Source organism: Chiloscyllium plagiosum, unplaced genomic scaffold (assembly GCF_037043375.1).
Source record: "Chiloscyllium plagiosum isolate Xiang-an unplaced genomic scaffold, Cpla_swu_hap1 HiC_scaffold_27, whole genome shotgun sequence".
NCBI lineage: Eukaryota > Metazoa > Chordata > Chondrichthyes > Orectolobiformes > Hemiscylliidae > Chiloscyllium > Chiloscyllium plagiosum.
In genome coordinates, this window is record NW_028270165.1 from 47951496 (window position 1) to 47958295 (window position 6800).

The window sequence follows — 6800 nt, forward strand, 5'->3', positions numbered from 1 at the left end:
TGTTCTTGGTGGTTGAGGTCATGACTTGGAAGGTGCTTTTGAAGAACCACCACTCATGCAATCAAGCCGGACTGATAGATTGTGGCCCGAGACTCTGCCATTTTGACTTCCCTCATCAATCTACATTCTTTCCAGCGAAGTTTCAGTCTCAAACCACCACGCAATGCCATCTGTTACGGCTTAAAAGATAAGAATACACATGATTAACAACCGTATTTTGGGTTGTATAAATCTTTGCCTGCCAGAATTATTTTCCAAAAGACTTTAATTAAACTGGGTGACTGCATGAAATGGTTTGTTGGTCAGACTATAATCATCATCCTCAAAGGAGACAACGCCAGTAATACCATTGAACTCGTCTTTTTGTTTAAAAAGCACAAGTTCTTGATTTATTTTTACAACTTACTGGCATCCACACCTGCACATTCAATGTCAAACTCAGACAACATAAATGAAATTACACTATTACAACAATCCAACAGATTAAGTAATAACACACAGTGAATACAAGGCTGATTAATGTGAAATTAAATTTGACTGAAAATGTAAAATCGAGATGAGAGATAACAAATCGGGGAAGGGCAGAAGGCAAGAAATACAGCAGCATAGAAAGTGCTCCTCCAGGGAGTGTATTTTACCAACAACAACTGCTAAATATAAACAAACACTCTGACATGATCCTCCGGTTTTAATGTAAACCATACTCCCATACAGTAGAAACCATGTAAATAAGTTAATAGATACAAGCGTTGAGCAAATCCAGCCTCCAGCCGGGCCCCCCGCTTCTTGGAGCTCCGAGAGGGGTTCCCACTCATTCATTCAACAGGAGAAGGCTCAATTTATTGTAATGGGCACGGAGGGTACAGTGGTCGTGTCTCATGTTGAGGAGGAAGCTGTTTCCTCTCATTCAACAGAAGTGGACCTATTTCCTAGAGTTCTTTTTTGTGGTGCAGCTGTAGTCTCCCATAAAGCCCTGAGGCTCAGGTTCAAATCCCTCTGCTTCAGTGTGTGTAATAACATTACTGCCCAAGCCACGTGCCAATTGGCATAGGGATAAGAAAATTAGGGAAGTAAACACGTCAACCTGTTCAATGCTATCTCCAATCATTTCACTTCCTGTCCCATTCGTAATCCAGGGAGCCCAGCCTCTTTTAACGAAGGTTCTTTTTGAGAAGTTTAATCGGGCATTTTTGCACAAGTCAAGTTAAGAAAGCCGTGATCTCTCGCAAGACAGCGCGGAAGACAACAATTGTAATTCTCGGCGGGGAGGCTGAATTATGAATTCACTAATAGCCTCACCTAAGCAATGGTGCAGACCAGGCCAACGCCTGTCTCTGTGGCGCAATTGGTCAGCGCGTTCGGCTGTTAACCGAAAGGTTGGTGGTTCGAGCCCACCCAGGGGCGCTGTGTTCGCTTTTCTTCCTTGGCTTCGAAGCTGAACGCTTTTAATGGGGTCAGGAAAATGTTCCCCAAACGGAAATCCTCTCCACAAAGGGGTTTCTGAATTGAATTCGTGTCTAACGTCAGGGACTGCGGATTCTGAGAAGCCGAGACAAAAAGACAAACTCAGCAGGTTTGACAGTACCTGTCGGAGAAAACAGAATTTCGAAATGTTGTCTCTGATTCTCTTTCCACAGATGTTGCCTAACCTGCTGAGTTCCTCCTGCAATTTCTCGTTTTGTTTTGAACGGAAATGTCATTTCACCTTTTGGGATGAAACACCTCGACTCGCCATGTGCAGATATTTAACCCTTTCGAAACACTGTGAAGTGATTGGATTCAAACAAACTCTGCGATGATTCACTCTTTCTCAGCTCCACAGGCAGACAGACCTGGGAAGTGAAGCTGTCAATGTGGTTCTGTATTCGTGGGCCGAGTGGTTAATGCGATGGACTTGAAATCCATTGCGGTTTCCCCACGCAGGTGTGAACCCTGCCGACTACAAAATGAGAAATGTCGTCGAAAAGAGAGGGAGCTTGCACCCCGGCTTCTTCTTTAAGATTCAAATCAGTGGAGGGGGAAAAATATTTCACTCACATTGGGACTGGTGGGAATCTGCAACCCACTGCCTGTTCGGGTGGAACAAGCAGATACCCGCAGAGCTTCTTTTGAAGCTATGAGCCAAGTGTTTGGAAATGAGACTAGAACAGTGAGGGTCATGAAATCGTGATCGAAATGAAGCAGGCACATGACGACAAGGGTGTTTCCTTTGCCAGTGAAAGATACTGCTTCACAAAGTTGGGCCTGTGGAAGGGAATCAGTGACGGTGATTATGTTTGGTTGTTCACCTTGTGAAGGTTCCCATTGCTGCGCATGTCCGTGTTAACGTCAGAACTCTGCAGCATGGCGGCGTCAGGTACGCACAGGGCCGGGGTGCAATGGATGACGCACCTGACTCCACCTACCTGTTTGAAATGCAGCTCACAGTTTCTTCACACACTCCAATTAATCTTTCTCATTGTCCTGAAGCCGGCATATGGTTTGAATTCCCGATCTGCGGGAATGGGAATCTTTTCACTATCTCGCGTCAGTAAATGTCCCTGAGAACATCGGAGTCACGTCACAGCGCTGTCAGATGAGGGGAAGCTGAAATAGCCCCACACGCTGCTCACGGGCACACTTTCCTTTCCCCAACTCAACGCCTCAACCACTGCAGCTCTTGGGAGTGGAAAGGAAACAATCACCAAAACCCAGTCTCAGCTTTGTGAATCTTCAGAAAATCAGCAAACGTTCATCCCTTCGGATTTTCTATCCTGGGCTGACAGGGATGGGTTTTGTCACTCTTTTGTAGGACATTGCAAGTGGATGTTTTGCAGAAAAGCACCACAATGCAATCTGATTAATCAGGACCTGGATGTTTTCGGTCTTTGAATGTAAGTGTTGTGCTCCAGAACTTTGTTGTTCACAGTTTATAATACTTATCTTCCCAGTCCCCTGTATCACTTATCGAAAATGTTTAATTTGCATTTTGTAATCCTTTCACTGTCTGCTAATGAGGATAGCGTTTCCGTGTTTTACCTAAATTATCTTGACCTTGCATACCTCAAGCCTCAAGCTAATTTCACGAGAAAACTTCTCCAGTTCAAAAGCCAACTGTTAATGATGGCTCTGTTTCTTGTCACGTATCCAATTTCAGATCGATGTTGTTAATTCCCCTTTTATTCCTTCAGATCCAGGTTTCGCTCACAGGGCTAGAACAGAACTGTCACCAAATACATTTACCAATCTACGTTCATCCTATCGATTGTATTAGCATCATCAACACTTCTCATCAAAATAACTCGAGAGACTTTCCTCACAATTTTCTGTGAACAGTTCCACATTAGCTTTGCTGAATGAACCCCAAATTTCTTGAAGTGGCTCCTTATTTTCGGCCCTGATTATTAATCTCCCTATGCATGGGAATGGATCCTTCCCACCCGTTCTATCACTCATCAATGTGTGTAGTTCAGGTCGATCTCCCATCAGCCTCCTCTGTCCTGATCAAATCCAGGGGAACAGAATACGTTGGAACTATGGCGCGGACAGGAAAAGCCCAATACTCACCTTTCCTGCTAGAACCATTCCATGAGAAATTTTAGACCACAACTTTGGGCGTGTAGTTATCGCCGAACACTTAAGGTGCTGGCGTAGAGATCCTTTGGGGCTCCCCCGCTCAGGGTAGTAACCTGCTGACTATGCTTTCTTCACTGACGATTTTAAATGACTTCCTGTTGGCTGCATTCTCGCTCAAACTTCACAAAACCCGTCTCGATAAAATCCAGTTTTCTCATGTCTGGGAATTGATTGCCATGCAGGAAAGTCGGGTTGTGAACAAACAACGTACCAGCCTCACAACGTCAGCTCTGTTTACCTTTCCACGGATGCTGCTCGACCTGTTGGCTTTCTGCAGTATTCTCTGTGTTTATTAGGCACAAGTGCTGCTTTTCATTCAAGAACTTCAATCCCTGTCCTCTGGTAACTGACTCTCGTCAGTGGCAATTGATTCTTCTGATCATTAATCTGCCCATTCCCACCGCGTCTTCTCCCATCATGACCAACAGCCCCAGGAAATCTCCAGTTAACCTTCTTTGCTCCAAAGCGAACATTCCCAACCTTGGGAATGTCTCTCCAAAATGGAAATTCCTCATCCCTGGAAATGAATCATGGCGTACAATTGGGAAGAGGTTTTGGCAAAATATTGTCAGTTAGGAAATGGAAAAACGTTCATGAAGCAAAACATAAATCCCAGTCTCCAGCTTTGTGAATCTTTAGAAACTCTTTGGGAAGCGGATTTCGAGGAGAATGAAAGATGAACTGTCCGACTGAGCAGAGACAGTCCAGACACCGTCCCCTTATTGAAGAGGCCTGGAGATTGACTCTGATGTTCTCGGGACATGACCTGATCTGAGACATTGAAAGAATTGTCGTTTCTGCACCTCAGGAATTCAAACACCTTCTCGTCTCCGAGCCAATGAGAGAACTCGGGAACAGGCAAAACACGGAAAGTCTCGAAGGGTGACGGCCCGGAGTAAGAAAGCGAGTTCCTCCTGACATGGATGTGTCTCCAGCCTGTCCCCAGTGTCTCCACAATGAATGTCCCAGGCTTTATTATGGAAAAGTAAAACTGATAGACGACAACTGGAATTCGAGGCCAGGAGGCTGAATTATGAATTACTAATTGCCTCCCCTAAGCGATGGGGCAGCCCATGTCATCGCCTGTCTCTGTGGCGCAATTGTTCAGCGCGTTCGGCTGTTAACCGAAAAGTTGGTGGTTCGAGCCCACCCAGAGGCGATGAGCTTCTGGTTGCCTGTCACTTTAACACGCCCCCCTGTTGCCTGGCCTCTGTCTCAGGCATGCAGCAGTGTTCCAGCAAAGCTCCGCTCCAGATGGAAGACCAGCGCCTCATTTTCCGTTTGGAATCCTCCAGTCTTCAAGGTCGAGTTCAATATTATTTGGACCCGAACTCCCGCATGCCCTTGATCCCAACCACACCCACACGAGGCCGTGTTATCATATCGTCTGCTGTTACACACGACTTATTGTTAGCCAGGAATAGTCTCCATGAACAGTTAGTCACCCTCCGACACAGATCGTTATTCTCTCCTTTGTCCCTCCAATGTTCTCCGTCTGAACTCGTGGCAAAGAGAGCAATGTGGATTGATATCCCTGAGCCAGCTCTTTGTCCCATCTCCAGGAACCGGGTTCTCTCCACTGGCGGATAATTAATTAAGCCACTTTGTTGTTGCGTTGACGTGAGGAGATTGTATAAATATAAACTTTTCTAAATCCCCACCTTCCGTTGATTGAACTGTGAGTTCACTCTGAATCACAACACGTGTCACAGCGCAATTTGAGGCCCACATTAGCTCTGCTGGTTCTACACAGCAAGTAAATGAGAGTCTCTATTCGTATCATTCTCTTGCCTTCTCCCTGTAAATCTCCACATTGTTACTTTGGACATGCCCACCGAATTCCCTTTTGTGTTCTTGAATCTGCCTCCTTGTCACGGTCAGACAGGGACAAGAAAGTGTTCTTCCTAATGTCACTTTTACTTTTTTTTCCAAATGCCTTGAAATTTCTGCCAATTTTTTGGGAAATTGAAAGGATTCTCATTCCTGCACATGAGGCTGAATTGATTTAATTTCTAACGTAAAGGACTGCGGATGCTGAGAATCAGAGACACAAAGAGGAGCTGCTGGAGAAACTCAGCCGGTTTGGCAGTACCTGTGGGAGAAAACAGAGTTCTGAAATGTTGTCTCTGATTCTCTTTCCACCGATGGTGCCTGACCTGCTGAGTTGCTCCTGCAATTTCTGTTTTTGCTTTTAACTGAAAGTTTATTGCATCTTTCGGGATGAAACAACCAGACTCGCCATGTGCAGATATGTCACCCTTTCGAAACCTGTGAAGTGATTGTATTCAAACAAACCCAGCAATAACTCACTATTTCTCAGCTCCACAGGCAGAGAGACCTGGGAAATGAAGCTGTCAGTGTGGTTCTTTATTCGTGGGTCGAGTGGTTAATACGATGGATTTGAGATCGATTGCGGTTTCCCCACGCAGGTTTGAACCTTGCCGACTACAGTTGAGAAATGTCGTCAAAAAGAAAGGAAGACTGTTCCCCGGTTTCTTCTTTAAGATTCACATCAGTGGAGGGGTTGGAAATCTGCAACCCATTGCCTGTCAGGGTGGAACAAGCAGACACCCACAGAGCTACTTTTGAGGCTATGAGCCAAGTGTTTGGAAATGAGACGAGAAGAGTGAGGGGCGTGAAGTCGTGATCGAAATGAAGCAGGCACGTGAGGACGAATGTGTTTTATTTGCCAGTGAAAGATACTGCTTCACCAAGTTGGGACAATGGAAGGGAAGCAGTGACGGTGATTATTGTGAATGTTCCCATTGCTGCGCATGTCCGTGTTAACGTCAGAACTCTGCAGCATGGTGGCGTCAGGTACGCACAGTGCCGGGCGCAATGGATGACGCATCTGACTCCACCTACCTGTTTGAAATGCACCTCATAGCTTCTTCACACACTCCAATTAATCTTTCTCATTGTCCTGAAGCCGGCATACGGTTTGAATTCCTGATTTGCGGGAATGGGAATCTTTTCACTGTATCGCGTCAGTAAGTGTCCCTGAGAACATCAGAGTCACGTCACAGCGCTGTCAGAGGAGGGGAAGCTGAAATCGCCCCACACGCTGCTCATGGACAAATTTCACTTTCTCCAACTCACCTCCCCAACCACTGCGGCTCCTGGGAGTGGAAAGGGAACAAACACCAAAACCCAGTCTCAGCTTTGTAAATCTTCAGGAGATAAGA

At 45.7% G+C, this 6800-nt stretch overlaps 1 non-coding gene across 1 annotated transcript; it reads left to right on the forward strand.

Annotated features, from left to right (window-relative positions):
• The first annotated feature begins 1330 nt into the window (after positions 1-1330).
• trnan-guu (transfer RNA asparagine (anticodon GUU)) lies at positions 1331-1404 on the forward strand. The gene has a single exon. It is a non-coding gene; the product is annotated as a tRNA-Asn (tRNA).
• Positions 1405-6800: the final 5396 nt, after the last annotated feature.